Source organism: Coregonus lavaretus (genome assembly GCF_964263955.1).
Source record: "Coregonus lavaretus genome assembly, chromosome: 32".
NCBI lineage: Eukaryota > Metazoa > Chordata > Actinopteri > Salmoniformes > Salmonidae > Coregonus > Coregonus lavaretus.
This window is the reverse complement of record NC_140019.1, coordinates 37,417,781-37,432,507: the sequence shown is the minus strand read 5'-3', so window position 1 is coordinate 37,432,507 and position 14,727 is coordinate 37,417,781.

Sequence of the window (14,727 nt, the reverse complement as noted above, 5' to 3'; positions counted from 1 at the left end):
TGTGCAAATAGAGATACTGGGGTGCAAAAGAGCAAAATAAATAACAATATAGGGATGAGGTAGTTGGGTGGGCTAATTTCAGATGGGCTGTGTACAGGTGCAGTGATCGGTAAGGTGCTCTGACAACTGATGCTTAAAGTTATTGAGGGAGATAAGAGTCTCCAGCTTCAGAGATATTTGCAATTCGTTCCAGTCATTGGCAGCAGAGAACTGGAAGGAATGGCGGCCAAAGGAGGTGTTGGCTTTGGGAATGACCAGTGAGATATACCTGCTGGAGCGCAGACTACGGGTGGGTGCTGCTATGGTGACCAATGAGCTAAGATAAGGCGGGGATTTGCCTAGCAGTGATTTATAGATGGCCTGGAGCCAGTGGGTTTGACGACGAACATGTAGTGAGGACCAGCCAACAAGAGCGTACAGGTCACAGTGGTGGGTAGTGTATGGGGCTTTGGAGACAAAACGGATGGCACTGTGATAGACTACATCCAATTTGCTGAGTAGAGTGTTGGAGGCTATTTTGTAAATGACATCGCCGAAGTCAAGGATCGGTAGGATAGTCAGTTTTACGAGGGCATGTTTGGCAGCATGAGTGAAGGAGGCTTTGTTGCGAAATAGGAAGCCGATTCTAGATTTAACTTTGGATTGGAGATTCTTTATGTGAGTCTGGAAGTTGAGTTTACAGTCTAACCAGACACCTAGATATTTGTAGTTGTCCACATACTCTAGGTCAGACCCGTCGAGAGTGGTGATTCTAGTCGGGTGGGCGGGTGCTAGCAGCGTTCGATTGAAAAGCATGCATTTAGTTTTACTAGTGTTTAAGAGCAGTTGAAGGCTACTGAAGGATTGTTGTATGGCATTGAAGCTCGTTTGGAGGTTTGTTAACACAGTGTCCAATGAAGGGCCAGATGTATACAAAATGGTGTCGTCTGCGTAGAGGTGGATCTGAGAGTCACCAGCAGCAAGAGCGACATCATTGATATACACAGAAAAAAGTGTCGGCCCAAGAATTGAACCCTGTGGCACCCCCATAGAGACTGCCATAGGTCCAGACAACAGGCCCTCCGATTTGACACACTGAACTCTATCTGAGAAGTAGTTGGTGAACCAGGCGAGGCAGTCATTTGAGAAACCAAGGCTATTTAGTCTGCCAATAAGAATGCGGTGGTTGACAGAGTCGAAAGCCTTGGCCAGGTCGATGAAGACGGCTGCACAGTACTGTCTATTATCAATCGTGGTTATAATATCGTTTAGGACCTTGAGTGTGGCTGAAGTGCACCCGTGACCAGCTCGGAAACCGGATTGCATAGCGGAGAAGGTACGGTGGTATTCGAAATGGTCGATAATCTGTTTGTTAACTTGGCTTTCGAATACTTTCGAAAGGCAGGGCAGGATGGATATAGGTCTGTAGCAGTTTGGATCTAGAGTGTCACCCCCTTTGAAGAGGGGGATGACCGCGGCAGCTTTCCAATCTCTGGGGATCTCAGACGTTATGAAAGAGAGGTTGAACAGACTAGTAATAGGGGTTGCGACAATTTCGGCAGCTAGTTTTAGAAAGAAAGGGTCCAGATTGTCTAGCCCAGCTGATTTGTAGGGGTCCAGATTTTGCAGCGCTTTCAAAACATCAGCTGTCTGAATTTGTGTGAAGGAGAAGCGGGGGGGGGGGCGTGGGCAAGTTGCAGCAGAGGGTGCAGAGTTGGTGGCCGGGTTAGTGGTAGCCAGATGGAAAGCATGGCCAGCTGTAGCAAAATGCTTGTTGAAATTCTCGATTATTGTAGATTTATCGGTGGTGATAGTGTTTCCTAGCCTCAGTGCAGTGGGCAGCTGGGAGGAAGTGCTCTTATTCTCCATGGACTTTACAGTGTCCCAAAACTTTTTGGAGTTAGTGCTACAGGATGCAAATTTCTGTTTGAAAAAGTTAGCCTTTGCTTTCCTGACTGCTTGTGTATATTGGTTCCTAACTTCCGTGAAAAGTTGCATATCGCGGGGGCTATTTGATGCTAATGCTGTACGCCACAGGATGTTTTTGTGCTGGTCAAGGGCAGTCAAGTCTGAGGAGAACCAGGGGCTATATCGGTTCTTAGTTCTGTATTTTTTGAATGGGGCATGTTTATTTAAGATTGAGAGGAAATTATTTTTAAGGAACAACCAGGCATCCTCTACTGACGGAATGAGATCTATATCCATCCAGGATACCTGGGCCAGGTCAATTAGGAAGGCCTCCTCGCTAAAGTGTGTTAGGGAGCGTTTGACAGTGATGAGGGGTGGTCGTTTGACCGCGGACCCGTTACGGACGCAGGCAATAAGGCAGTGATCGCTGAGATCCTGGTTGAAGACAGCTGAGGTGTATTTAGAGGGTATGTTAGTCAGGATGATATCTATGAGGGTACCCATGTTTAAGGATTTAGGGTTGTACCTGGTAGGTTCGTTGATAATTTGCGTGAGGTTGAGGGCATCTAGCTTGGATTGTAGGATGGCTGGGGTATTAAGCATATCCCAATTTAGGTCACCAAGCAGTACAAACTCAGAGGATAAATGGGGGGCAATCAATTCACATATGGTGTCCAGGGCACAGCTGGGGGCTGAGGGGGGTCTGTAGCAAGCGGCAACAGTGAGAGACTTATTTCTGGAAAGGTGGATTTTTAGAAGTAGAAGCTCAAACTGTTTGGGCACAGACCTGGATAGTATGATAGAGCTCTGCAGGCTATCTCTACAGTAGATTGCAACTCCACCCCCTTTGGCAGTTCTATCTAGACGGAAAATGTTATAGTTGGGGATGGACATTTCAGAATTTTTGGTGGCCTTCCTGAGCCAGGATTCAGACACTGCTAGAACATCAGGGTTGGCAGAGTGTGCTAACGCAGTGAATAACTCAAACTTAGGAAGTAGACTTCTGATATTTATGTGCAAGAAACCAAGACTTTTGCGATTACAGAAGTCATCAAATGATAGCTCCTGGGGAGTAGGAGTGATACTGGGGGCTACAGGGCCTGGGTTAGCCTCTACATCACCAGAGGAACAGAGGAGGACTAGAATAAGGATACGGCTAAAGGCTTTAAGAACTGGTCTTCTAGTGCGTTGGGTACATAGAATAAAGGGGGCAGATTTCCGGGTGTTATAGAAAAGATTCAGGGCATTGTGTACAGACAAGGATATGGAAGGATATGAGTAAAGTGGAGGTAAACCTAAGCGTTGGGTAACAATGAAAGAGATAGTATCTCTAGAGGCATCAATTGAGTTGGTCTCTGAGTGTATGGGGGGAGGAACAAAGGAGCTAACTAAGGCAGGTTTAGCTAGGCTGGGGGGTCTACAGTGATATAGTACAATTAGAAATAACCGAAACAACAATAAACTAACCATGTTTGGGCTGAGGCTAAACATAAACAGGATGTAGTACCGTAAAAAGGAACAGTCCAGCAGATATCAGCTGTATAGCTGAGTTATCATAAGGTCCGGTGGTAAGAGGCCACGGCTAGCGTGTGCTACGTCCGTTTTGTTGTAGCCAGCTGGTAGCGATGAATCCGGAGTTAAAGGTCCAGTGATTCAGTGATTCCGGCGGAAAAACTGATATGTTCTGGGTCGATAACGCGCTGTGCAGACTGGCCGAATATCCGGTGAACAATGTCCAGTGATTAAAAATTAATCCCGCGGAAAAAAATCCAGTATTCTGGGTGAAACACCGCTAGCTGTGGCTAATAGCAAGTAGCTAGTTCAGTAGCTAGTTCAGTTTAGTGAGTAAGAGGCCACGGATAACGTGTGCTAACGGGCCGGGGCTAGCAGATGGATGGAATCTTCGTGGTTAACGTCGTAACCACATCAGACGATTTCGTCGGCAGACCAGTCGTGTAGGATCGGCGGGGCTCCGTGTCAACACTAGGTGGTCCCGTCCGGTTGATAGAGAGGTAGATAGCCGGGAGAATGGGCCTAGCTCGGGATGATTAGCCAGACCACAGCGTCCGTTTTGTTGTAGCCAGCTGGTAGCGATGAATCCGGAGTTAAAGGTCCAGTGAATCAGTGATTCCGGCGGAAAAACTGATATGTTCTGGGTCGATAACGCGCTGTGCAGACTGGCCGAATATCCGGTGATCAATGTCCAGTGATTAAAAATTAATCCCGCGGAAAAAATCCAATGATCTGGGTGAAACACCGCTAGCTGTGGCTAGTAGCAAGTAGCTAGTTAGCTGGCTAGCTAGTTTCAACTGGAGATTCTAGATTCTAGATAAAAGGTAAGTCAATAATAGAATCCGTTCCACATTGAGTGAGGTGGGTTGCAGGAAAGTATATTTTGTAGAAGGATGAAAAGTCTGATAGGGAAATATGTACGAAAAATACAAAAAAACAGGGTATTTACAGGCTATTTACAGACACACGACAGAAACAGGACTGCACTACTTCGCCATCTTGGAACCAGATGCAGTTTTAAGAAAATAAAAACAAGTGTTAAGTAAAAAAATAGATAAGAATTAAAGCAGCAGTAAAATAAAATAACAGTAGGTACAGGGGGTACCAGTACAGAGTCAATGTGCGGGGGCACCGGCTAGTCAAGGTAATTGAGGTAATATGTACATGTAGGTATAGTTAAAGTGACTACGCATAGATAATAAACAGAGTAACAGCAGCGTAAAAGAGGGGGGTAGCCATGATAGTCCGGGTAGCCATGATTAGATGTTCAGGAGTCTTATGGCTTGGGGGTGGAAGCTGGGGCCTTTTGGACCTAGACTTGGCGCTCCGGTACAGCTTGCCGTGCGGTAGCAGAGAGAACACTCTATGACTAGGGCGGCTGGAGTCTTTTTAGGGCCTTCCTCTGACACAGCTTGGTATAGAGGTCCTGGATGGCAGGAAGCTTGGCCCCAGTGATGTACCCTCTGTAGTGCCTTGCGGTCGGAGGCCAAGTAGTTGCCATACCAGGCGGTGATGCAACTAGTCAGGATGCTCTCGATGGTGCAGCTGTAGAACTTTTTGAGGATCTGCGGACCCATGCAAAATATTTTCAGTCTCCTGAGGGGGAATAGGCTTTGTCGTGCCCTCTTCACAACTGTCTTGGTGTGTTTGGACCATGATAGTTTGTTGGTGATTTGGACACCAAGGAACTTGAAGCTCTCAACCTGTTCCACTACAGCCCCGTCGATGAGAATGGGGGCGTGCTTGGTCCTCCTTTTCCTGTAGTCCACAATCATCTCCTTTGTCTTGATCACGTTGAGGGAGAGGTTGTTATCCTGGCACCACACGGCCAGGTCTCTGACTTCCTCCCTATAGCTGTCTCATCGTTGTCGGTGATCAGGCCTACCACTGTTGTGTCATTGTCAAACTTAATGATGGTGTTGGAGTCGTGCCTGGCCATGCAGTCATGGGTGAACAGGGAGTACAGGAGGGGGCTGAGCACGCACCCCTGAGGGGCCCCCGTGTTGAGGATCAGCGTGGCAGATGTGATGTTACCTACCCTTACCACCTGGCGGCGGTCCGTCAGGAAGTCCAGGATCCAGTTACAGAGGGAGGTGTTTAGTCCCAGGGTCCTTAGCTTAGTGATGAGCTTTGAGGGCACTATGGTGTTGAACGCTGAGCTGTAGTCGATGAACAGCATCCTCACGTATGTGTTCCTCTTGTTCAGGTGGGAAAGGGCAGTGTGGAGTGCAATAGATATTCCATCATCTGTGGATCTGTTAGGGCGGTATGCAAATTGGAGTGGGTCTAGGGTTTCTGGGATAATGGTGTTGATGTGAGCTATGACCAGCCTTTCAAAGCACTTCATGGCTACAGACGTTTTGTTACGTTACAGCCTTATTCTAAAATGAATTAAATTCCTTTTTTTATTCACCCATCTACACACAATCCCCCATAATGACAAAGCGAAAACAGGTTTTTAGAAATAATAATAATATGCCATTTAGCAGACGCTTTTATCCAAAGCGACTTACAGTCATGCGTGCATACATTTTTGTGTATGGGTGGTCCGGGGGATCGAACCCACTACCCTTGGCGTTACAAGCGCCGTGCTCTACCAGCTGAGCTACAGAGGACTGTTTGCACATTTATTACAAAATAAACCCTTACCGGCAGGTTGTTTCAACCTGCCCTCCTGGAAACAACTGAAGAGTTTAGGGTCAGACTGGGGTGTCCAAATACTGACTGGCTGACCGGCTCAGCTGACTCTTGTCCCTGGAAACGTGGTTCCTAACACATTGGTGTGAAGTGGCCTTCTGTGGTAGGGCAATAGACTGACGTCAGGGGATGGTACTTAGAACTCACAAAATCCGTCTCTAAGTCCCAGGGCCAAAGAGAGGTTTTCAGAGAGGGTTCTGGGTAGTACTCATGGGCAATAGTAAAGGTTTTCTACACATTACGATATTGAATGTGTCCCCCAGATGTATTTCCAGCTAAGAGGTATTGTGCGTCACTAACAGAACAATCTCCATGGCATTACCTTGAGTTGCACTTCCGTATGTCTCCCCATCAATATGAATCAACATATAACAGGCATTTATAACCACATTTAATGCTTTCATAATGACATAGTGGAGCAATCGCTGAGCTAAAGTCCCCGGTAGAAGAGGAAGTAAAGCTTTAAATTTAATCAATGTCATAACACTTGAAAACATGTTTTCAGCCATATTGATTCTTTGTGTGGAATGCAATTCTAAAAATACAATTTAACACTGAGGCAAGAAACAGCAACTACCCTGGCTGGCAGTCTAGCTTATGGTGACTGAGTTTTATTTTTTGGAAGAAAGTACAAAATCTGCAGGGCTTGCACTATGACGCGGGAAGCTTCATGAATTTGAGTGGGAGCTAGCAGACAAAATCTAATGCATTTCCACTCCGTATCACAAACCTTCGTCTTTCTTGCAAACTTTACCCATCTAACAATCATTATATTTTATTCAACAACTCCTGCAGGGAATGAATGTGCTGTTGTGGTTTGGTGTGTTTCGTGTTTTCTAGCTAATAAAAGGGATACAAGAAGATTAGTTCACTTCCGGGCTAAAGGATGCAGCCCTGAGTGAAGTAAAAAATCTAAATGCAGCATTAGCATTAGCCTGGGGGCTTGCGAGACTTTCTCACTTCATCTACAGTTTTAAATGAAACACTTCCCTGGAACAAAATCAAATTGGTTTCACTCCACGGTTCTTATTTGCATTGCAAACAATCTTACTGTGCCTGGGAAGAGAGCCACACAATTCACACGTTTTCTGCTTTGTCTGATTGGAATAAAGAAGAGGGCTTTAAAAAATATATATATATAGATATATATATATATATCTTCCTGTCTGTTCTTCAGATTGAGTTATCAACAATAGCTCCTAAAACTGTAGATACGGGGCTTTCTGAGAGATCTATTGCAGTGGTTCTAGGGCTGTTCGAGCTGGGTTAGAACAAAAGCCTGCACACCTGCAGTTCCATGACCACCCCTGACCTAGAAGAGAAGTGGCAGTGATGAGGGTAGATAGGAGTTCAATACATGGCATCTGTCTCTGTCTTCAAAACATGGACACCCTTTGACATCTGTCTTGTCATTGAACTCAACTGTGAGGCTGTTCATTAGAGAACAGCAAGCAGAGTTGAGACACCATTTATTTGCACAGGCTAGTGAGAAAACAGTTATGTTGATTTCACTTTTCCTAGCAATTGTATGTTCTGTAATGTATTTTTTTGTTGTGTGCATGGACCGCAGGAAGATTAGATGTCATCATGGCATCAGCTAACAGGGAATAAAGACAAAGATGTTGATATTACATTTACATTTACATTTTAGTCATTTAGCAGACGCTCTTATCCAGAGCGACTTACAGGAGCAATTAGGGTTAAGTGCCTTGCTCAAGGGCACATTAACGTCATTTAGCAGACGCTCTTAGCCAGAGCGACTCACAAATTGGTGCGTTCACCCTATAGCCAGTGGGATAACCACTTTACAATTTGGGGCGGGGGGGGGGGGGGGGGGGGGGGGGGTTAGAAGGAATACTTTATCCTATCCCAGGTATTCCTTAAAGAGGTGGGGTTTCAAATGTCTCCGGAAGGTGGTGAGTGACTCCGCTGTCCTGGCGTCGTGAGGGAGCTTGTTCCACCATTGGGGTGCCAGAGCAGCGAACAGTTTTGACTGGGCTGAGCGGGAGCTATGCTTCCGCAGAGGAAGGGGAGCCAGCAGGCCAGAGGTGGATGAACGCAATGCCCTCGTTTGGGTGTAGGGACTGATCAGAGCCTGAAGGTACAGAGGTGCCGTTCCCCTCACTGCTCCATAGGCAAGCACCATGGTCTTGTAGCGGATGCGAGCTTCAACTGGAAGCCAGTGGAGTGTGCGGAGGAGGGGGGTGACGTGAGAGAACTTGGGAAGGTTGAACACCAGACGGGCTGCGGCATTCTGGATGAGTTGTAGGGGTTTAATGGCACAGGCAGGGAGGCCAGCCAACAGCGAGTTGCAGTAGTCCAGACGGGAGATGACAAGTGCCTGGATTAGGACCTGTGCCGCTTCCTGTGTAAGGCAGGGTCGTACTCTCCGAATGTTGTAGAGCATGAACCTGCAGGAGCGGGTCACCGCCTTGATGTTGGCGGAGAACGACAGGGTGTTGTCCAGGGTCACGCCTAGGCTCTTCGCACTCTGGGAGGAGGACACAGCGGAGTTGTCAACCGTGATGGCGAGATCATGGAACGGGCAGTCCTTCCCCGGGAGGAAGAGCAGCTCCGTCTTGCCAGGGTTCAGCTTGAGGTGGTGATCCGTCATCCATACTGATATGTCTGCCAGACATGCAGAGATGCGATTCGCCACCTGGTTATCAGAAGGGGGAAAGGAGAAGATTAGTTGTGTATCGTCAGCGTAGCAATGATAGGAAAGGCCATGTGAGGATATGACAGAGCCAAGTGACTTGGTGTATAGGGAGAAAAGGAGAGGGCCTAGAACTGAGCCCTGGGGGACACCAGTGGTGAGAGCACGTGGTGCGGAGACAGCTTCTCGCCACGCCACTTGGTAGGAGCGACCGGTCAGGTAGGACGCAATGCAGGAGTGAGCCGCGCCGGAGATGCCCAGCTCGGAGAGGGTGGAGAGGAGGATCTGATGGTTCACAGTATCAAAGGCAGCAGACAGGTCTAGAAGGACAAGAGCAGAGGAGAGAGAGTTAGCTTTAGCAGTGCGGAGAGTCTCCGTGACACAGAGAAGAGCAGTCTCAGTTGAATGACCAGTCCTGAAACCTGATTGGTTTGGATCAAGAAGGTCATTCTGAGAGAGATAGCAAGAGAGTTGGCTAAAGACGGCACGCTCAATAGTTTTGGAAAGAAAAGAAAGAAGGGATACTGGTCTGTAGTTGTTGACATCAGTGGGGTCGAGTGTTGGTTTTTTGAGAAGGGGAGCAACTCTCGCTCTCTTGAAGACGGAAGGGACATGGCCAGCGGTCAAGGATGAGTTGATCAGCGAGGTGAGGTAGGGGAGAAGGTCACCGGAGATGGTCTGGAGAAGGGAGGAGGGGATGGGGTCAAGCGGGCAGGTTGTTGGGCGGCCTGCAGTCACAAGTCGTAGGATTTTATCTGGAGAGAGAGGGGAGAAAGAAGTCAAAGCATAGGGTAGGGCAGTGTGAGCAGGACCAGCAGTGTCATTAGACTTAACAAACGAGGATCGGATGTCGTCAACCTTCTTTTCAAAGTGGTTGACGAAGTCATCCACAGAGAGAGAGGAGGGGGGGGGGGGGGGGGGGGGAGGATTCAGGAGGGAGGAAAATGTGGCAAAGAGCTTCCTAGGGTTAGAGGCAGATGCTTGGAATTTAGAGTGGTAGAAGGTGGCCTTAGCAGCAGAAACAGATGAAGAAAATGTAGAGAGGAGGGAGTGAAAAGATGCCAGGTCGGCAGGGAGTTTAGTTTTCTTCCATTTCCGCTCCGCTGCCCGGAGCTCTGTTCTGTGAGCTCGCAATGAGTCATCAAGCCACGGAGCTGGAGGGGAGGACCGAGCCGGCCGGGAGGATAGGGGACACAGAGAGTCAAAGGATGCAGAAAGGGAGGAGAGGAGGGTTGAGGAGGCAGAATCAGGAGATTGGAGGGAGAAGGATTGAGCAGAGGGAAGAGATGATAGGATGGAAGAGGAGAGAGTAGTGGGAGAGAGAGAGCGAAGGTTGCGGCGGCGCATTACCATCTGTGTAGGGGCAGAGTGAGTAGTGTGGGAGGAGAGCGAGAGAGAAAAGGAAACAAAGTAGTGGTCGGAGACATGGAGGGGAGTTGCAGTGAGATTAGTAGAGGAGCAGCATCTAGTGAAGATGAGGTCAAGCGTATTGCCTGCCTTGTGAGTAGGGGGGGACGGTGAGAGGGTGAGGTCAAAAGAGGAGAGGAGTGGAAAGAAGGAGGCAGAGAGAAATGAGTCAAATGTGGACATAGGGAGGTTGAAATCCCCCAAAACTGTGAGGGGTGAGCCATCCTCAGGGAAGGAACTTATCAAGGCGTCAAGCTCATTGATGAACTCTCCAAGGGAACCTGGAGGGCGATAGATGACAAGGATATTAAGCTTAAATGGGCTAGTGACTGTGACAGCATGGAATTCAAATGAGGAGATAGACAGATGGGTTAGGGGAAAAATTGAGAATGTCCACTTGGGAGAGATGAGGATTCCTGTACCACCACCCCTCTGACCAGATGCTCTCGGGGTATGCGAGAACACATGGTCAGACGAGGAGAGAGCAGTAGGAGTAGCAGTGTTTTCAGTGGTGATCCATGTTTCCGTCAGCGCCAGGAAGTCGAGGGACTGGAGGTTGGCATAGGCTGGGATGAAGTCAGCTTTGTTGGCAGCAGAACGGCAGTTCCAGAGGCTGCCTGCGACCTGGAACTCCACGTGGGTGGTGCGTGCAGGGACCACCAGGTTAGAGAGGCAGCAGCCACGCGGTGTGGTGCGTTTGTGTAGCCTGTGCAGAGAGGAGAGAACAGGGATAGGCAGAGGCATAGTTGACAGGCTGTAGCAAATGGCTACAAAAATGCAGAGGAGATCGGAGTGAAATGAGCTAAGCATCTGGGAGCGGAGAGAGCAGGGCCTCCCTCACCAAAAACTTCTACCTCAGAAACTAAAATTGTTTCACTGAACCACCCGAACAAAAACTCTCCCAACTTCCGCCTTTAGAAATCAGAATTGTTGTGAACCACAGCGGTTCAATGTTTAAAGGAATAGACTCAACCCACTTTATTCAGCTAGCCAACTATGACACCATAGCTAACTAGCAAGCTAGCATCCAATAACAATAACACACCGTTTAGCACCAACACTTGGTCACAACAAACCACCAATAGTGTGATAACACACTAAACAGATCATTCGTGTCTGTGTCAAGTTCCTTTCATGACGCAGCAATGATTAGACGTTGGCTAGCTAGGACAAGTATATTGTATTTAGCTACTACCGTACAGTTAGCTGGTCGTGTTGGGTAGCTAGCAATGGCCACTGTGTTGACTTTGTTTGAAGAACGGCTAGCTAGCTAGCTAGCTTCGTGCTACACCCGGCACACAATGGCTATTGTGTTGACTCTGACTCTGTTCGAAAAAAACGGCTAGGTAGCTCGCTTCGTGCTACAGCCGGCACTGCCAAGACACAGTAACTACACACAACAACCCACGATGCCTAGCTATGACGCCGTAGCTAACTTGCAAGCTAGCATCCATTAACACACAATTTAGCATCAATACTTGGTTACAACAAACTGCCAAGAGTGTGTTAGCACACTAAACAGATAATTCAAGTCCGTGTCTAGTTCCTTTCATAACGCATAACGCAGCAAAAAATTAAACGTTGGCTAGCAGCACATTACCATTGGAACCAGCTCTCCAGCGTTGCTAATCGTTACCAGTAGCTACCCGCTAGCTAGCTAGCCTCGTGCTTCGATACTAACCTACAATTACCTACGGAAACCTACAATAACAACATTACTAACCTATAATAAATACAATACCTAACTACGGCTAACTACCTACCTACGATCTAATACATGGTTAAGCTTTACTCAACACCATATGAGAAGCTTACCTCCTGCTTACCTCCAGCTAGAGAAAAACACGACCTCTCCCGACAACAGCCTCCACAGCCTCTTTTAGCTAAACTTTTTACTTTGCATAATAACACATTTCAGGATACTTTCCTACTTTTTCGTTTTTGATTGTACGTGTTTAGCACAATAACAATTGATGGATTTAATACAAACTCCAAAGCCAATCCGAGTCCTTGAGAGATTTCCATGCCTCAAGCGTGCCTCCTGACCGGTCTCATGGTGACATTGTCAGTAAAAGCCTGCAAGGTTGACTCTGTTTGACCCAGGGCTAAACCCATATTATCCCTATTTATAATGGAAATGAAATATGTAAATGCTTCAGCATGCAAATGATTGGCTTGATATTATTCACATTGGGGGTTTTGCTCCTATCATGATGCTACCTACTTGGTGATTTGACACTACACTGAGTGTTTACTCAATCATTCACTCAATATTCCAACTGACTCATATGCACAGTGCATTCAGAAAGTATTCAGACCCCTTTGACTTTTTCCACATTTTGTTACGTTACAGCCTTATTCTAAAATTGCTTAAATAATTGTTTTCTTCATCGATCTACACACAATACCCTATAATGACAAAGTGAAAACAGTTTGTTAGATATTTTTGAACATGTATTCAAAATGATGAACAGAAATACCCAATTTACATAAGTATTCAGAGCCTTTGCTTTGAGACTCTAAATTGAGCTCAGGTGCATCCTGTTTCCATTCACCATCCTTGAGATGCTTCTACAACTTCATTGGAGTCCACCTGTGGTAAATTAAATTGATTGGACATGATTTGGAAAGGCACACACCTGTCAGACAAGAAACCAAGCCATGAGGTCGAAGGAATTGTCCGTAGAGCTCCGAGACAGGATTGTGTCTAGGCACAGATCTGGGGAAGGGTACCAAAAACTTTCTGCAGCATTGAAGGTCCCCAAGAACACAGTGGCCTCCATCATTCTTAAATGGAAGAAGTTTGGAACCACCTAGACTTCCTAGAGCTGCCCGGCCAAACTGAGCAATCGGGTGAGAAAGGCCTTGGTCAGGGAGATGACCAAGAACCCGATGGTCACTCTGATAGAGCTCCAGAGTTCCTCTGTGGAGATGGAAGAACCTTCCACAAGGACAACCATCTCTGCAGCACTCCACCAATCAGATCTTTATTGTAGAGTGGCCAGACAGAAGCCACTCCTCAGCAAAAGGCACATGACAGCCCGCTTGGAGTTTGCCAAAAGGCACCTAAAGACTCTCAGACCATGAGAAACAAGATTCTCTTGTCTGATGAAACCAAGATTGAACTCTTTGGCTTTAATGCCAAGCGTCATGTCTGGAGGAAACCTGGCACCATCCCTACAGTGAAGCATGGTGGTGGCAGCATCATGCTGTGGGGATGTTTTTCAGCAGCAGAGACTGGAAGACTAGTCAGGATCGAGGGAAAGATGAACGGAGCAATGTACAGAGAGATCCTTGATGAAAACCTGCTCCAAAGTGCTCAGGACCTCAGACTGGGGTGAAGGTTCACCTTCCAACAGGACAACGACCCTAAGCACACAGCCAAGACAACGCAGGAGTGACTTTGGGACAAGTCTCTGAATGTCCTTGAGTGGCCCAGCCAGAGCCCGGACTTGAACCCGATCAAACATCTCTGGAGAGACCTGAAAATTGCTGTGCAGCGAGGCTCCCCATCCAAATAAAATAAAATCAAACATTATTTGTCAAATGCGCTGAATACAACAGGTGTAGACTTTACTTACAAGCCCCTAACCAACAATGCAATTCAAGAAGTTTGGTTAAAAATGGCGGACAGAAACCAGGACAGAAACAAGGAAGTAGAGAAGAAGTAATAATAAACAAATCCGTGTGAAGTTTCAGGGAGGACGAGAGGCCAGTGGAGTTCTGAAGGGGTTTGACCCCCTGTTGAACCTGGTATTGGACAGCACCATCGAGTACTTGCGGGATCCTGACGACCAGTTCAAGCTGACCGAGGACACGCGGCAGCTGGGCCTGGTGGTTTGTAGAGGGACGTCCGTGGTGCTCATCTGTCCTCAGTACGGCATGGAAGCCATCCCCAACCCCTTCATCCAGCAGCAGGACGGATAGTCGGCCAGCCTCGTTCTCTAGGATGACCTCACAGTAGTCCAATCCCTGGTGTGTATGTCAATTGTATTTCCTTGATTCCTCGCATCATCTACTTGCCTCGTTCTCAAAATGCATTGGAGGAGAAGATCAGAGGAGAGGAACCTAAGATCTACTCCAATGTGCTTTGAGAATGAAGGAGGATGTGAGGATTCAATTAAATATTATTGCGGTTAGTATGAAAAATATATATATATATATTTTAAAAAAAATTGATGCACTCACTAACTGTAAGTTGCTCTGGATAAGAGCGTTTGCTAAATGACTAAAATGTAAATGTAAAATGTAAGAAAGAGTTAAGAAAATATTTACCAAACAAACTAAAATAAAAATAAACAAAAAGTAACACAATAAAATAACAATAACGAGGTACCGGTACCGAGTCAATGTGCGGGGGTACAGGTTAGTCCAGGTAATTTGTACATGTAGTTAGGTAGGGGTATAGTGACTATGCAGATATTGTAAATAGTCCAGGTGGCCATTTGATTAATTGTTCAGCAGTCTTATGGCTTGGGGGTAGAAGCTGTTAAGGAGCCTTTTGGACCTAGACTTGGCGCTCCGGTACCGCTTGCCGTGCGGTAGCAGAGAGAACAGTCTATGACTTG